This window comes from Orcinus orca, chromosome 12 (assembly GCF_937001465.1).
Source record: "Orcinus orca chromosome 12, mOrcOrc1.1, whole genome shotgun sequence".
NCBI classification, from domain to species: domain Eukaryota; kingdom Metazoa; phylum Chordata; class Mammalia; order Artiodactyla; family Delphinidae; genus Orcinus; species Orcinus orca.
Genome location: NC_064570.1, coordinates 65367716 through 65386265, shown reverse-complemented (window position 1 = coordinate 65386265; position 18550 = coordinate 65367716). Strand labels below are relative to the sequence as shown.

Below are 18550 nucleotides of genomic sequence, written 5' to 3'. Positions count from 1 at the left end.
GTGAGATAATGTACATGAAAGCATTTAATGGACTCTAAAATGCTTTGCAGATGTAATGGGTTGTTATTTTTATGATATCCATGGAATGGCTCATCTGAGAAAAGGAAAGTTTTTTGCCTTCTCCTTATACTCTGGATTCTTGCTTCGTAGGTCCAAAGCCAACCTCTTTACACGTGGCAAATTTATAAGTATTGACTTCAGGGTAAGGACAGGTTATGCTAAGTCTTTTCTATCCTGCACTGGTCAGGTATCATCAGGAGAAACTGAGCTCATTTCTGGGGACTGTGCTTTCATGAGAGAATTAATGTTCTGGAAAGTACTGGGTGAGAAGGTGCCAGGGAGGAAAGGGCCAGGAAATCGTGTCATAAAGACTAGAAAAGCTCATCTTAGAAAAAAGGAAGAGTCACAAGGAGTTACTATTTTACTTTAATATTTGAAAGGCTGTTTCCTTGAGCAGGTAATAGACTTGTTTTTCATTGTCCTACAGAGAAGATCTAGTACTTACAGTCATCAATTTGCTATGTCTATAAGGAACACCTTTCTGGCAATTCCACCTGTTTGACAATGAAACAAACTGTGTCAAAACAGTGATCTTCTCATTACTGGATGTATATAAGCAGAAGTGGAATGCCAGGAATGTTTTAGAAGGGATTTCTGAGTTGGAAGACAGTGATTTCTGAGGCATCTGCATTGCTTGGCCATGCAGTTGTATTCATTCTTATAATTGTTGAGGCTATACCATTTGCCTAGTTCTGAGTTGGGTGTTGTGAACAATACAAAAAAATGTAAGATGTGATCAAGAAGTTATTCTCTGATAGGAAACCACTTGTGGAAGAGTAGAGAGAGGACTGAATCAGGGGTCAGAAGATTCCAGAAGCTAGAGAGATTCTTCCATTACATCCATTTCCACAGTCACTGTTATCTGGGAGCCTTCTTTGCTGATTTTCTTCTCTCATACTCTCCTTTTACTTTTCCTTCTTATCTGGATTACTCTGAAAGTTTTTTATTTTTTTACATATTTATGTATTAATAGTATAACAAACACTCATGCAACCACCACTTAACTCAAGGAATAGACCATTGAAAGTAACCTGCCTGTACACAATGTTCTCTTATCCCAAGTCCCTGTCTCCTCATCAGATATTATTATTGAGTTGAACTTCACATTTATCTTTCCCTTAATATTTTTTATCGAAATACAGTTGACTTACAACATTATATTAGTTTCAGGTATACAACATAGTGATTCAATATATTTATAGATTATACTCCATTTAAAGTTATTATAAAATAATGGCCATATTCCCTGTGCTGTACAATATATCCTTGTAGCTCATTTATTTTATATGTAGTAGTCTGTACCTCTTAATCCCCTGCCTTATCTTCCATTTCCCCCTTCCCTTTACCTACTGGTAACCACTAGTTTGTTCTCTATATCTGTGAGTCTGCTTCTGTTTTGTTATATTCATTCATTTGTTTCATTTTTTTAGACTACATACAGTATTTGTCTTTCACTGTCTGACTTACTTCACTAAACATAATACCCTCCAGGCCATCCATGTTGTTGCAAATGGCAAAATTTAGCTGAGTAATATTACATTGTGTATATATGTGTGTGTGTATATATATATATACCACTTCTTCTTTATCCATTCATGTGTTGATGGACACTTAGGTTGCTTCCATGTCTTGCCTATTGTAAATAATGCTGCGATGAACATTGGGGTGCATGTATCTTTTCTAGTTAGTGTTTTTTTTTTCTTAGAATATGTACCCAGGAGTGGAATTGCTGGATCACATGGTAGTTCTATTCTTAATTTTTTTAAGGAACCTCCATACTGTTCTCCATAGTGGCTGTACCAATTTACATTCCCACCAACAGTGAACGAGGGTTCCCTTTTCTCCACATCCTCGCCAACCTTTGTTATTTGTGGTCTTTTCGATGATAGCCTTTCACAAGTGTGGGGTGATATCTCATTGCGGTTTTGATTTGCATGTCTCTGATGATTAACGACGTTAAGTATCTTTTCATGTGCCTGTTGGCCATCTGTATGTCTTCCTTGGAAAAAATGTCTATTCAGGTCTTCTACCCATTTTTAAATCAGATTGTTTTATTGATATTGAGTTGTATGAGCTGTTTATATATTTTTGGATATTAACCCCTTATCAGTCATGCCATTTGCAAATATTTTCTCTCATTCAGTAGGTTGTTTCTACGTTTTGTCAATGGTTTCCTTTGCTGTGCAAAAGCTTTCAAGTTTAGTTAGGTCCCATTTATTTATTTTTGCTTTTGTTTCCTTTGCCCTAGGAGACATATCCGTAAAAGTATTGCTATGATTTATGTCAAAGAGGGTTCTGCCAATGTTTTCTTCTAGGAGTTTTATGGTTTCCAGTCTTACATTTAGGTTTTTAATCTATTTTGAGTTTATTTTGTATATGGTGTGAGAAAATGTTCTAATTTCATTCTTTTACATGTAGCTGTCCAGTTTTCCCAGCACAATTTATTGAAGAGACATCTTTTCCCCATTGTATATTCTTGTCTCCTTTGTCCTAGACTACTTGACCATAACTGTGTGGGTTTATTTCTGGGCTCTCTATTCAGTTCCATTGATCTATGTGTCTGTTTTTGTGCCAGTACCATGGCTCTTTGATTACTGCGGGTTTGTAGTATAGTCTGAAGTCAAGTGTGATACCTTCAGCTTTGTTCCTTTTTCTCAGGCTTGCTTTGGCTCTTTGGGGACTTATGTGGTTCCATATAAATTTTAGGATTATTTGTTCTAGTTCTGTGAAAAATGTCATGGGTGTTTTGATAATGCTTGCATTAAATCTTTTGCCATTTAAAGCCACTGTTTCCTTATTGATTGTCTGTCTGGATGATCTGTCCATTGAGGTAAGTGGGGTATTAAAGTCCCCAACTATTATTGTCAGTTTCTCCCTTTATGTCTTTAATATTTGCTTTGCATATTTAGGTATCCTATATTAGGTGCATATATGTTAAAGAACATTACATCCTCTTCTTGTTTTGATCCCTTTATCATTATATAATGCCCTTCTTTGTCTTTTGCTATAGACTTCGTTTTAACATTTACCTTGATATGAATATTGCTACCCCAGCTTTCTTTTCATTTACACTTGCATGAAATATATTTTTTCACCCCCTCGCTTTTGGTCTTTGTGTGTCTTTAGCTCTGAACTGAGTCTCTTGTAAGCAGCATATAGATGGGTCTTGTTTTTTTACCCAGTCACCCTAGGTCTTTTGATTGGAGCATTTAGTCCATTGACATTTAAAGTGATTATTGATAGGTATGTATTTATTGCCATTTTGCTACTTGTTTTTCTGGTTGTTTTTGTAGTTCTTCTCTGTTATTTTCTTCTTCTTTTAGTTTCTTCCCCTTGTTGTTTGATGATTTTCTTTTGTGGTACATTTGTGTTCCTTTTTCTCTAGGTTTTTTTTGTATCTATGGTAGGTTTTTGATTTGTGGTTACCATGGGGTTCATATATATTGACCTGTATCTACTTATTTTAAACTGATAGTGTTTTAAATTGAAACACATTCTAAAAGATGTATATTTTTTACTCCCCTCTTTCATGTTTTGTGTTTTTGATGTCATATTTTACATCTTCACATCTATCCCTTAACTTTTTACTAAGTTACAGTTGAATTTACAAATTTTGTATTTTAATCTTCATACTAGCTTATTAAGAGGTGGATCCACTGTCTTTACTATATATTTGCCTTTAGTAGTAGGATATTTTTTTTCCTATAAATTCTTCTCATTGTAGCCTTTTCATTTCCACTTAGAGAAGACCCTTTAACATCTCTTTTAGGGTTGGTTTAATATTGATGAGCTCTTTTAGTCTTTGCTTGTTGAGAAGTTCTTTATCTCTCCTTCAATTCTGAATGATAACCTTGCTCAGTAAAGCATCCCAGGTTGTAGATTTTTCCCCTTCAGCACTCTAAATATATCATGCTACTCCCATCTGGCTTGCAAAGTTTCTGTAGAAAAATCAGTTGATAGTCTCACAGGGGTTCCCTTGTATGTGACTCATTGTTTTTCTCTTGCTGCTTTTAGAATTCTCCCTTTATCTTTAACTTTTGCCATTTAAATTATGATATGTCTTTGTGTGGGTCTTTTTGGGTTCATCTTGTTGGGGACTCTGTGCTTTCTGTACGTGCATATCTGTTTCCTTCTTCAGGTTCAGGAAGTTTTCAGCCATAATTTCAACAAACACATTTTCTACCCCTTTCTCTCTTTCTTCTCCGTCTGGGATCCCTATAATGTGAATGTTAATATGCTTGATATGGTCCCAGAGGTCCCTTAAACTGTTCTTATTTTTTTTTTAACATCTTTATTGGAGTATAATTGCTTTACAACGTTATGTTAGTTTCTGCTGTATAACAAAGTGAGTCAGCTATACATACACATATATCCCCATATCTCCTCCTTCTTTGTCTCCCTCCCATCCTCCCTATCCCACTCCTCTAGGTGGTCACAAAGCACTAAGCTGATCTCCCTGTGCTATGTGGCTGCTTCCCACTAGCTATCTATTTTACATTTGGTAGTGTATATATGTACATGCCACTCTCTCACTTCGTCCCAGCTTACCCTTCCCCCCTCCCTGTGTCCTCAAGTCCATTCTCTACGTCTGCATCTCTATTCCTGTCCTGCCCCTAGGTTCTTCAGAACGATTTTTTTTTTTTTTAGATTCCATATATATGTGTTAGCATACGGTATTTGTTTTTCTCTTTCTGACTTACTTCACTCTGTATGACAGACTCTAGGTCCATCCACCTCACCACAAATAACTCAATTTTGTTTCTTTTTATGGCTGAGTAATATTCCATTGTATATATGTGCCACATATTCTTTATCCATTCATCTGTTGATGGACACTTAGGTTGCTTCCATGTTCTGGCTATTGTAAATAGAGCTGCAATGAACAGTGTGGTTCGTGCCTCTTTTTGAATTATGGTTTTCTCAGAGTATATGCCCAGTAGTGGTATTGCTGGGTCGTATGGTAGTTCTATTTTTACTTTTTTGAAGAACCTCCATGCTGTTCCCCATAGTGGCTGTTATCAGTTTACATTCCCAACCAGCAGTGCAAGAGTGTTCCCTTTTCTCCACACCCTCTCCAGCATTTATTGTTTGTAGATTTTTTGATGATGGCCATTCTGACTGGTGTGAGGTGATACCTTATTGTAGTTTTCATTTGCATTTCTCTAATGATTAGTGATGTTGAACATCCTTTCATGTGTTTGTTGGCAATCTGTATATGTTCTTTAGAGAAATGTCTATTTAGGTCTTCTGCCCATTTTTGGATTGGGTTGTTTGTTTTATTGATATTGAGCTGCATGAGCTGCTTGTAAATTTTAGAGATTAATCTTTTGTCAGTTGCTTCATTTGCAAATATTTTCTCCCATTCTGAGGGGGGTGTCTTTTCATCTTGTTTATGGTTTCCTTTGCTGTGCAAAAGCTTTTAAGTTTCATTAGGTCCCATTAGTTTATTTTTGTTTTTATTTCCATTTCTCTAGGAGGTGGGTCAAAAAGGATTTTGCTGTGATGTATGTTATAGAGTGTTCTGCCTATGTTTTCCTCTAAGAGTTTTATAGTATCTGGTCTTACATTTTAGTCTTTAATCCATTTTGAGTTTATTTTTGTGTATGGTGTTAGGGAGTGTTAGGGAGTATTTCATTCTTTTACTTGTAGCTGTCCAGTTTTCCCAGCACCATTTATTGAAGAGGCTCTCTTTTCTCCATTGTATATTCTTGCCTGCTTTATCAAAAGTAAGGTGACCATAGTTGCATGGGTTTATCTCTGGGCTTTCTATCCTGTTCCATTGATCTATATTTCTGTTTTTGTGCCAGTACCATACTGTCTTGATTACTGTAGCTTTGTAGTATAGTCTGAAGTCAGGGAGCCTGATTCCTCCAGCTCCATTTTTCTTTCTCGGGGTGTTTTGTGTTTCCATACAAATTGTGAACTTTTTTGTTCTAGTTCTGTGAAAAATGCCATTGGTAGTTTGTTAGGGATTGCATTGAATCTGTAGATTGCTTTGGGTAGTATAGTCATTTTCACAATGTGGATTCTTCCAATCCAAGAACATGATATATCTCTCCATCTGTTTGTATCATCTTTAATTTCTTTCATCAGTGTCTTATAGTTTTCTGTATACAGTTCTTTTGTCTCCTTAGGTAGGTTTATTCCTAGGTATAACTGTCCTCATTTTTAAAGTTATGTTTTTCTTTTTGCTGTTCTGATTGGGTGATTTTCATTATTCTGTCTTCCAGATCAGTTGCATTCTTTTGTATCACCTAGTCTGCTGTTAATTCTGTCTAGTGTATTTTTTGTTTCTGTTTTTGTATTCTTCAGCTCTGAGTGCTTCTTTTTTATATTTTCTAGTTTCTTATTAAAATTGTCACTGTGTTCACCAAGTCTTTTCACAAGTTCAGTTAGCATTCTTATTACTAATGCTTTGAACTTTTTATCTGGTAAATTATTTATCTATTTCATTAGTTTAGTTTTGTTTTCTTGTCCTTTTATTTGAAAGAAATGTCTCCATCTTCTTGTTTTCTGTAACTTTGTATGAAATTATGTGAAACATTTACCTATTCCAGTCTTGATGGGGTGTCCTTGTCTGTGAATGTCCCTACCTGGTCTCTGTGTGCCGAGTGACTTTGGTGGGAGAGCTGTATCTGAAGTGAGCATAAATCACATCTTCCTCTGGTGTGTGCTGGCAGCTATCACTTGCTGGGAGTTGGGCTGGAGACGGAGGGGCTTGAGCCAGAGCCAGGTGTGAGCCAGGGCTTCCCCTATGCTCAGTGGCCATCATTGCCCTGTTGTGGGTAGGATTGGGTCCTGGGGTGCTGGAGCAGAAGTCTTGAGGGTCAGGTCCAAGCTGTTCCCATCCCTTCTAAGTGTGTGCTCTCCCCACTCTCAGTAATGGCACCTTTGCCCCAGAGGGCAGCAGCACTGAAGTAAGAGGGTTTGAAGCAGGTGCCAAGTCAGTTCAGGGCATGTGCTAGGGCTGTCCCTGCATGTCAGTCAGAATTCCAGATCACTCTCAATTTGCTGCCTCCTGTGGCACCAGTAATGGCTGCCCTTGCCCTGTTGTGATGCAGTGCCAGGTCCTAGCTAGCCCCATCTCCTGCAGCTGCACACTCTCCTCTGCAATGGCAGCCTTCACCCTATTATGGACCTGTGCCGGAGCAGGTGGGGCCAGGGCCGGTGCTTGGTGATGGCCAGGGTGCGCACGCGGACAGGACAGTTGATCTGGGAGACCAGCCAGAGCCCCAGGCAGTTTCAGTCTGCTGCTCCTCCTCCTTGCTCCCGGGAGTAATCAAGTGTGTGTGCACTCTCCATAGATAGTCTTAGTTTCTTTTCATCCACCTGTAAGTCCTACTGGTTTTCAAACCAGTTAAGGGGACTTGTCTTCCCAGTGTCGGATCCCATGGCTGGGGTGCCCAAGGTATTGTTTGAACCCATGGCTCCCCAGGGAGGATCTCCAAGCCTGTGATATCCCCCTCCTTTTTTATGTCCCCTCCTACGGTCACGGGTCCTAACGTGATCACTTCTCCTCTTTTCCTACTTAACACTGTGTGGATCTGTCTTTACAGGCTTTGTTGTAGAAGAATCTTTCCGCCAGTCTCCAGTTTGTTTTCAGTGAGAATTGCTCCACATGTAGATGTACTTTTGATGTGTTCATGGGGGGAAAGTGAACTTACTGTCCTCCTACTCTGCCATATTGACCTCCTCCCATCTATTCCTTATATTTAAAAATAGTTTTTCATATATATTTTATATATTTGGGGATTTTACAATATGCTGTTGTTATATGAGAACTTCTGGTTTTCCTTTAACTCTATGTTACTAAGATTCATCTATGTTGTTGAGTATAGCTATAGTCTATTTCATTTTGTGAGTAAACTACACATTATTTATTCTCCTGTTGAATTCTATTAGCAGTTTGTTATTGTTAACAAATATTGTTTTTACACACTCACTCATGTGTAAGGTTTTCTTTAGGATTCACATAATACCATAAGTGTAAATGCTGAGTCAAAGGAAATACATATGTTTACCTTTACTAAGTGTTTGTATATTCAGTTATATTCAAAGTAGTCTCCCTTATAATAGTTTACTTTGCAAAATATTTTTTCTTAAGTTATATTATCCATATGCCCAAGAACCCATAATGGTTTTCTGATCAAATGACTCTCCATAGTGTATTCAAAATTCTCCAGTGACTGGCAATCCTATGTCCATTGAAAGTCATCTCTCACTGTTCCCCTTAAGGTTCACTTCACTCCAGGCCTGTGACCTCATTGTCTCACCTGACTTTCCCTGCTTTTCTTGTCTCATCTTACCTTCTATCTCCTCCTTATCAATCTCAGTCTTAGAGGTTTGAGAACACAGACTCTGGAGCTTGAATCTCTGCTTTATCACCATAAGCTGGGAGACCTTATTCTTCTCTGTGTCTCAATTTACCCATCTGTGAAATGGGGATAATAACAGAACTTACCCAGAGGGTTGTTGTAAGGATTCAATGAATTAATATCCACAAAATTCTTAGAACAGTAAACACTATATAAAAGTTTGATTTTTTAAAAATTACTTCAGAACAGGCTCTTATATTGTTCTAGAAGTATTTTATGACTAAAATAATTTTACATAGTGTTGAATTTCATTAAAAATGCATCATAGGGCTTCCCTGGTGGCGCAGTGGTTGAGAGTCTGCCTGCTGATGCAGGGGACACGGGTTCGTGCCCTGGTCCGGGAAGATCCCACATGCCGTGGAGCGTCTAGGCCCGTGAGCCATGGCTTCTGAGCCTGCGTGTCCGGAGCCTATGCTCCGCAAAGGGAGAAGCCACAACAGTGAGAGGCCCACGTACAGCAAAAAAAAAAAAAAAAGAAAAAGCATCATAAGTACCTTGCCTGAGAGCAGAAACCATTTTGGTACAACTTTCTTTCCAAGTATTTAGTTCAAGTTGGGTTTGTTGAAGAATAAAATGCAATAAAAATTCTTTGGGAATCAGATTCCCAAGTGTTCATAGTCTTTGTACTGGCTACAGAAAAGCAGCCATCTCATGCATAAAATGCCATTTGGCTACTAATTTCATTGCCATGACCCTAACTTATGATCCAGACCTTAGCACTAAGCCTAAATAATTCACCTTAGAACCTAAATCCTAAAGAAATAACTTGGGACATAGGATAGAAAGAGTCTCCAAAATAAAGAAGACTGGGATGTGCCCATTTTTCTAACCCTGAACAGGGTTCTATCTTCTGAAGACTGGATTGAATTGCAGGAAGCTGTGTTTTCCTAGAGAATTACTCTAGTGAAAAGGTGAAATAACACAGGGTTCCGGAGCAGACCTGAACAAGGCACCTTGGTGTACTCCCAAAGGCTGACACTGCACCATGGTGTCCACTCTCCAGCATCATGCTCCAGCTAGGTGCCACGTTCACTTGAAGGGGTGAGCTCCCATGGCATTGCCATTTCTGAACTTATTGATCAACATTAGCTGTCATGACTACAGGTTGCTGGACAACCCAGTTAATCTTTAAAGATAAGTCTTCTTTGATTGCACACTATAACATTATTCTTGCAAGGGCCATTTTCTGAAGGACTTCTGGAGCAACAGAAAAAGCCATAAATTGCTTTCTACTGCTGGGAAAAATCATGTGTCTGTTTAAGTATACAAGCATCTTCAGCCGGCTTTTGTGATTGCAGCATTTTTAGACTCAATAGAGCCACATATTAAAGCAAACTCTCTCTAAGAATTTGAGTATCCTCTCTCTGTAGTTTGAAGCACACAGATGAAGATAAAGATACATTGGAGAGGAAAACTTGTTTCTCCCAGAGAGGCAGAACAGCGATTGTGAAGTGTTAAAGGACCCAGAAAAGGGATAATGATGAGAATTGCAGGTATTCTTGAGCTATTGGATCAATTCAAAATGCATGAGTTTTTCAATTTTCGGAGAATACTATAAATGAAAAAAGTTGTCATGCCAGTTGACATTTAAATATTGCTGACTTGTAGTTTTAACAAAGTAACTCATATTGCCATGAGTTGGAGGTAGCAAAGACCTGCATAATCACTGAATCTGTCCATCTGTTTGAGTTCTTAAATTCAGTTTTTCTTGAGTCTTTGATCTTAAAGTATTAACAAAATTCTTATATTTTTATTGGATAGGCACGTAGTGTAAGAAAAGAAAAGAACTGTGTTTTTATGTTTTAAAAAGTTAAGGGGAAAGAGAAAAGACTTTGAAAATATAGGTAATACTTATAAGTAAGTATTTTAAAAGTGTGACTAACCTACTTCTCTGTAATTAGATAGTGAGCTGGGATGTTACAAAGCTGGGAAAGGAAGAAGAAAATTTTTTTCTCCATAGAAGTGGTAGTTGGAATTTTTTCTGTATTAGAAAGAAAGAAGTCTTAAACTTAAGAAATGTGATGTCATCCTTCATCTTTTTTAAACTAACCTTTGGCCCATTTAAGAATTAAAATAATGTATAGCCTTCTAAAATTGTAAGAGGATTCTCCAATAACATGCTTGGAATGAAGAGATCAGGATGACTATTCTTTAATCCGAACAAGTTATTTATAAGATTATGAAAAATCCAGGTTCTTGCCTATCCTCCCTTCAGAGCAAGACATTATTAAATTATGAGACAGAAAAAAGAACCATGAATCTGTTACATTCAGTAATCACTCAAAAAGTTTCAGTGATTATTGAAAGCAGGTTAATGCAAAACTCAGCTATTTGTCTTTGATATACATGAGAATTCTTTGGACATTTCATCTAAATCATTTTGAAGCACCCAGGAGCTTAGTACTATAATGCAAACAGACCCATTTTTATAAATTAGGTAGTGGTACACATTCATTAAAAGGTACACCGTATTACTATAGGCCAAAGGCTCTTTCATTTCATTATATAACAATGACAGCAACTCAATTTAAGTGTATAATGACCCAAGCCATCCATAGCAGCAAAAATTTAATAGCAACCTTATCTGGAATGCTGAGGAGGAGCACTTCCCAAGAAATCATTACAGACTCTTCAGTTTACAAAACAATTGCCTTTAATACTGTAAGCAGTAGGGAGAAGATAGGCACATTAGCACAGCTTTACTTTTTATAAATAGCATTTAATACACCATATTCAGATGCTGTTGGGCTAAGCATCTTATGTCAAATACTTTTAGAGTTGATAGTACCAGGATACTAAAGAAATAGTACTAGGATTTCTTTTTTTTTTTGAAAGACCAGACACAATGCTGGCATTCTCACAATGGGACTTAGGAGGGTTTGTATGTTAATGAAGTTTGAAAGCAAAAACCTTAACCATGTGTCCTTAGAGAAATGTAAGACTTCTTGACATAAATTTCAGTTACAATAAGAAGAAAACCATTAAGAAGAAATTTTGTCAGTTCAATGTAGAAACATTAGCATCATTAAATTCACGTGTTCTGCTTGGAGCATGAAGTCACAGAATAGCCTCACCATATGATACCTCTTCATCTGCCCTATAGTTTCTCACATTAAAAGTTTTTCTTTTATTATTGCATGAGAAGTACTCACGTGTGAATTTCCCTTTCTCAGGGAAGCAAATATATTTTTAATTGTTGTAGTATGTTATTAGATTAACATGGAAGAGAAGCCTTAATGAGATTGCTGAAATTAAAGGCTGGGTTCACATCCTCACTGGGATGCTTCTACTCAGTACATGCCGGCCTGAACTGCAAGGCATGCCATTCACACCTGGCATACCCTCCTGGGGCATTAGGGTTCCTTGATGATAGGAAATATAATTGTTAACTTTATATTACACAGACACAAGTGGATTATGAATATACTGAACAATTTTCCTGCATTTTAATATGAATAAAATAAGGCTGTAAAGAAATTTCATATTTGTGCTGTACTGCTCCAGAGGTAGGCTCCCAGGTTTCCAGGAATAAGCACACTTGCCTTTCAGTTAAGGGCATTTTGGAAGGAAGGTCTGAGGAGGACCAGCTTAAACAATAGGGAGCGTGACCCACTGTCTGTAGAAAGCATGTGTTAGATTATAACTTAAGCCAAAGAAATTCAAATATAGTTTTGTCTCAAGATACATTCCAATGGGACTTTTTCTCTAACTGCAAAAAGAACTGGGAGAAACACTGGTTTTGAATTCCCGACCTTATGCTTAAAATGTAATCAAGCTATTTTGGAATTAATTTAGGCATTATTTATTTGGAGAGAGTAGATTTATCAACTTGCTTCATACTTTCTACTTCTTACCTCTTTTGATTTGCCCCTTGGGTTTGGGGGAGGGGGTTGGTAGTTCTTTTTGATAATCATTGTTATCAGCTATCTCAGTTATAAAGGCATCCTTCAATGTTAGATGGTTTGACCAATTTGAATTGCTGTTTAAATACATTATGTATATAAACATCATCCTAACAGAAACAGTTTGCAGATATTAGTCTTTTGTCTTCTGACTCTGAATATGTACATCTGCATGAAGGAGTATACTTTCTATGGAAGAACTTCAACTATGATGATTTTCTCCATCTTAATGTAATACCACCCAACAACCTCTTAGTCAAGGGAAATATCAGACCCCTGCCCTGCCTTCAAGGAGTTTCTAGTCTGTTATGGGAGATGAGATTAAGACATAGAAAACAATTTTAGAAAAAAACTGCCCCGTAAGCTGTTAACTTAATTAAACAAGGAGGCCATCAGACTAAGGTGGCTCTCATGCCAAGGAGGCCGACAGAAGCAAACCAAAAGCTGAGCCAGTAAATGCCTCTAGGTCACGAAATTAAAACACTAAGGACAATTAATCACAAACAGCTAACTAGGCTTTAAGTTCTAGCCAATCAAGTAATTTCTTTTCTTTGCTTCTGCACCTTCTCTGTATAAGTCCTTTCCCTGGTTCCTGTCCTCAGGGAGCTCCTAACCACTTCCCATTTGGCACACTCCAATTCAAATCCATTTTGGCTCAAGTAAACTCTTAACATTTTTAATATGCCTCTGTTTATCTTTTAATGAAGGTATAGAAATATACATTCAGAAAGGAATTTGCTGTACAAGACACAGAGCCTTTCTTCATAGTTTACTTGCCAACATCTAGCAAAGAACATGTATTTTAGTGTTGAAGCAGGCACTAGTCATGATTACACTTCCCCACATTTTTTTAATGCAGTCTCTGTATTCTGAAGAGCTTTCAGTTGATCCTCACAACAATTTTGTGAGATAGGCAAGGCTTTTCTTCCATTTCACAGAGGAAGAAACTAAGATTCACAAAGGCTAAATAACGTGTCCAGGGTCATAGACCTAAAAAGTGGTATCACAGTACTTGACCCTACTCCAGTGATTTCAAGTTCAGGTATATTTTCTCAAATACTATGCTGCAAGATTTCATGCCATTTAAAGTCCTTTACAGTTATGACTTTGTATTTATAAGTATGACCTTTATAGTCACATTGAAAGGAATCAGCTCTGGAACTCAGACCTACTATATCTGGGTGCTCAGAAACATACAAAATAACTTTCTCAAAATGAGGTCTGTGGAGCTCAGAGATGAGGAAAAATAGAAATAGAAATTTGGAATACTGTATACTACAGGCCTCTCTGGGAGACTCATAGTGTACATGGAATAGAAAAGACCTTGAGAAATACTACAAAGAATAAGCTTGCTTACTGGTTTCCCAAACTAATCTGGACCTGGGTCATCCTTTTTATCCCACTTATTAACAGTTTCCACATTAATTTTGAATTAGAGCTTATTTATATAAATTTATATAATACAATTATTTATATAAATCTCTTAGTTAAGAGTGGGATTAAAAAATTAAGCCTAGTTTGAAATTCGCAATACCAAATTGGGTAGTAAATGCCTGGAAAATGAATCTTATTCTCCTTTACCTTTGAAGGTCCCTGTAAAGAAAGGAGAGGATCTTTTGGCTTCTTTTTTCCTCCTGCTTCCATCCTTTGGCTGTTCCAGAGCTGTTAACCACCATGCTGTGATGGTTTGAAATAAGCCAGCCTCACTATGAAAAACTTTGATAGTTTCAACATCTCTTTATTTTCCTCCCTGTAGTGATCACTGTGGCACAAAATGATTTTTGAGGTTACGGGATAAGAAAAAAAGTGCTATGAAAGCAGGTCTTATTGATCCTTTTGTAGGAGGTCTTATCATCGAGGACGGAAGATGCTGTTACTGAACTGCTTTTTACCAGCCTATGGAAGAGTCGATGCATTAAGTTGAAAAGAATGGGCTTAGATCATAAATCTGTTCTTTGGGGAAACTACAGATTCAAGCTCTTTGAAGATATTTATTCTTTCAAAGTTCTTAATTTATGTTTATTCATTTCCCCTAGTTGATTTCAGGCACAAAGATAAGAAGGAAAACTTAATTCTTTACTGTGGCCATGCCTGGTCAGTGATTAGTATGAAAATGCTTTCTAAGTTTTCCAAAATTGCTTTTAAAATAGCCATATTTTGCTACCTTTATTGGAATGCTTCTGTGTTTGATACTAGTTTAAATCTTGCTATTTTGTGAATATTATAAAGTAAAACCCCAAAGAAAAAAGGCTGAGAGGAAATTCACCAAAATATTAACAACGATGGTTTTCTTAGGAAAGTGGAATTTCTAATATCTTACATATTTTTCACATTTTATGCAGTACTGTTATACTATTACATAATATTACAATGAAAATCAGGAAAAAAAGTACTAAAATTATGTAAAATTGAAAATTAGTGTCCTGTTTCTCCCTAAACTACAGGCATGATTTAAAACTTTGTTTTTCCCTTAATCACCACCTTAAAAAAAGGGGAGGGGGGCCGAGTAAATGTATATTTCCAATAGTAATGCTTTGCTAAAAGTAAATGATCACATGATGATGATTAAACATCTAGATCTGCCTCCAATAATGAAATGAGGAACAGCCTAATTACTGTAGTTTGCCAGTAAAAACCTATTCATTTATCATTTCACTGAACATTACCACCAGAGTTTTACAAAAAGAGCCTTTTTCAATCAATGACTTCCTTCTCTCATAAACTGGGGTTTCTGTTGAGCAGATGGGAGGAATTTAGCTGACACTCGCTGAGCAGAGCCCTCCAGCCTTCACCATGAGTGCCTGGGGAGACTAAGACTGATTTACATGCATCAGGTCTTAGGAGCTATTGCTCTAAATAATCGGAAACTGCAAATCGGAAACCAGGCATCTATCAGTTCTCCTCCCTTCATGTTTCTTATGTAGATTTATTTCTCATATAAATTCACTTTCCTGTTGGTTTTGATACAGGTAAGACCAGAAAGACTTTACTGAAAAGATTTGGGTAGTCAGTTGAGATTGTTTTTTCTGTCCTGAGAGAAACTAGAAATAAGTTTAGAAGTAAGATTTTTCTTTGAAGATACAGGAGGAAATATTGTATGTATTTAATATATCCCTAGGATCATTCCCTAAACTCCATACTCAGGTGCTAAATTTAGCCAGTCTAGTTTGACATGTTTTAGTGATGTTTCCTTAACTTCTCTGTGTGTGACTACTCTTAAGGTGAATAAATCTTGATGACAAAAGCTTCCCAATAAAGTTGATAATGAGCTATCCTGAAATTAATCATATGGTTTATGGACTCTCTAGACCCCTAGTTTCTCTTCTGTCCCTTTTTTTTTTTTAAGCTGTCTGTTGCCTTTAATTAACATCTAAATAGATACCATATTCTTCTATAATTACAATATGGAAATGTCTGTGAACAAAATAGATAATTTTTGTCATATGCCTAGGAAAGAATGGTGACAATAAGATTCATCCAAGCTTTTAGCAGCAACATCTAGTCAGCCAGGGCGTGCGTGGTCAGTGTTTGGGGACAGAGGTAAATATCCACAACCCGTGCATACCTTTGACGACTTCTTTTAGTGCCTGATTTACCATCTGGTGCTGCTGGACCGTTCTCTTCTCCTTAAATTCTTCCGATTCGATTTGAATTTCGTACAGTGCCCCACAGCCTCCTGAAATGTCAGTGACTTTGATAGCTGTAGCTCGAGGAAACTTTTCTTTGAGAATTTGGGTCATTTTGAGCTCCCCCTCAGTCTGCGAGGCAAACATGCGCCGGGCACAGTGGCGAAGAAGAAGCCGGCGGTTCCGCGGAGCAGAGGCGCTGCCGCCGCGGGTCTCCACACCACCGGGCCCGACCGACACGGCCCGCCGTCTCTGTTCCTTTTTTTACCACCTTAATGGATGCTATTTCACGAACTGCCGTAAGAAATTGCGACGATTTTGAGGTCCGTATCACTTATCATACCAACCTAAAGGGTGAGATATTTCTGTGGATAGGTATAAGTTAGCAGAAAACAAGAGAAAACACAAGGAAGAAAGCATATTACTAGGACTTGAGAGTGATTAAATCTTTGGATTATCTAGTTGTCACATTTAAATCTACTTTTCCAGCATTTCTCTGCAACTTATCTCTCATGAGTCCCTCACCTGCATCCTGGACTCCAGCCGTGTACATTTTGATGGGTCATGTAGTTCGATATAGGAGAGTTTGATACCACCTTCTCCTCCTATACCCTATCCTGGCTGAAAACCATCGCTCCAGCCATGCCACATTTTTTGGATACTCTGAGCGTTGGCCTCCTTATGAATCTGGGTCTGACCCTGCGGTTTCCTCATTTATAATGGTCTTCCCACACTTCTCTGCTCTACGTCCTCCTAGATGCCTCTCATATATCAAGAATTAGCTCAAGCACTGTCACCTTTTGAGATTTCACCGCCTTCCTCAGTACTACCACCGTACCTTGAAATGTATTCCTTTCAGCACATGGGATATGTTGTGTTAGGATTATTTATTTCCATGCCTGTCTCTCCCTTCAGGATATGAGTACCTCAGTATCAGACAGTGGCTTATTCATCTTTGTATCCCAACACCTAGCAAAGCCTGAGGAAACCTAGGTTCACAGTGAATGTTGGCTGAATGATTCGTTGCTGAATGAATTGTGAATCTGAAGGCTGTAGATGAAGATTCTGGCAGGTGTGGTTGGAGAGAAAAGAGTTTTGAAAAGATTATGGACATGGGCTGCGTGCTGTCAAAGGAGAGCTGGTCCATATGGAGCATCTTGGGCAGCAGGCTTCTTGGGTAGAAGTGGAGAACAGTGAGAGAAGGAGTAGGTTTTCAATAACAAATATCAATTATTTTGAATTTTTTCTTGGGGTCGTCCTGAACATGTGTTCTTATTCCTTTCTTATGCATTCATCTACTATATGGGTGAATTAATATAAAACGAAGTCACTGCTTCTAGCCATCAGGTTTATGTTTGCTTAGTGCTGTCTCACATAGAATGATGAAATTCCAAGAAATTCGGTATTTTCCTAATCCTTTGCAATCTGTAGTTCTACAGAAAGCTTCTATAAGCGATCCAAATGATCTGATGGAAGGCTCTTCTTGCTGGTCTCTATGTAGCTTGAATGCTTAAGGATCCTATGGTGAGAAAAATGACTTTGGCAGCTACTGGGTTAGAACCATGCATCGTTCATTCAATGGGACAAAACACTGCCTAAGTCAGGGGAATAATATGCATTTTAGTATATCAGTGGGGAAATACTAAATATCAGTGGGGAAATACTCCTGCAGAGGGCAGGAGGTGGGGTGGGATATGATTCTAGTTACCTACATACTGGTTGCATCTCAGATATTTTGGATTTAAACTCTCCAAAGACCTGAGTCACCATACCAAGTTTCTTTAAACTTTTTTTTTCCCTTTGCAGAATTGAGTGCTCTGCTGGGTGCTGCACTCTTAATCCTGATTTCCTTCCTAATTGCACAAGTGGTTGAGCTCTTACAACGCCATATATCTGTTCATTTGCATTTACACAATATACTTCACTGTGTGCTTCAAGTGCACCATTTGAATGTCGAGTCCTGTCTCCATCTTTAGATTCTTAGTAATGGCTGGGCCCACGAGTAGGGCAAGTCTAAGGAGAGCTGCTATAATCTCAATATGAGACTGTCTTCTTACAATTGGCCAATATTCAGCTGACTTCTTAGGTGATGCTGAGTAGTAATTCAGATGGAAGAACACAGCAATAAGTAGAGGGAAAGAACACCCAAGGTGATCATTTAGAAATCTTTTTCAGGTCAGAATAAAAAAACATGGGATTTGTTCTATTTTATTCCAAACACCATGTAATCAAGAGGGTCTCAGGCTCCCAGGGAGTTCAATACGTGGGGTTGCTTTATAAAACTGTTGAACAAAACCTGAAAGAATTCTTGCCTTGCGTTTCCTTCCTAATCCACATACTTGTTTTCATACTTGGTCTCTCCGGTCAAGTCATATAATTTCACCAAATGCTATAACTTCAGTTTCTGAAGAAGACCTGTTGATCAAATCTAGAGCACATTTGAGGCGGCAAAGCATATCCATAATGTGATCTACCATATTCACTACATTATAAATTTTCAACATGTTCTCCTCTTAGATCAACTAAATAAGAAAAAAGCGTCTTAGTTATTCTGAATGGCAGAATCACTGGAACCAGAGGTGGAAGG

At 37.8% G+C, this 18550-nt stretch overlaps 1 pseudogene; it reads right to left on the bottom strand.

Annotated features, from left to right (window-relative positions):
* Positions 1-15833: 15833 nt before the first annotated feature.
* On the bottom strand, positions 15834-16516 carry LOC117199357 (bolA-like protein 3; annotated as a pseudogene).
* Positions 16517-18550: the final 2034 nt, after the last annotated feature.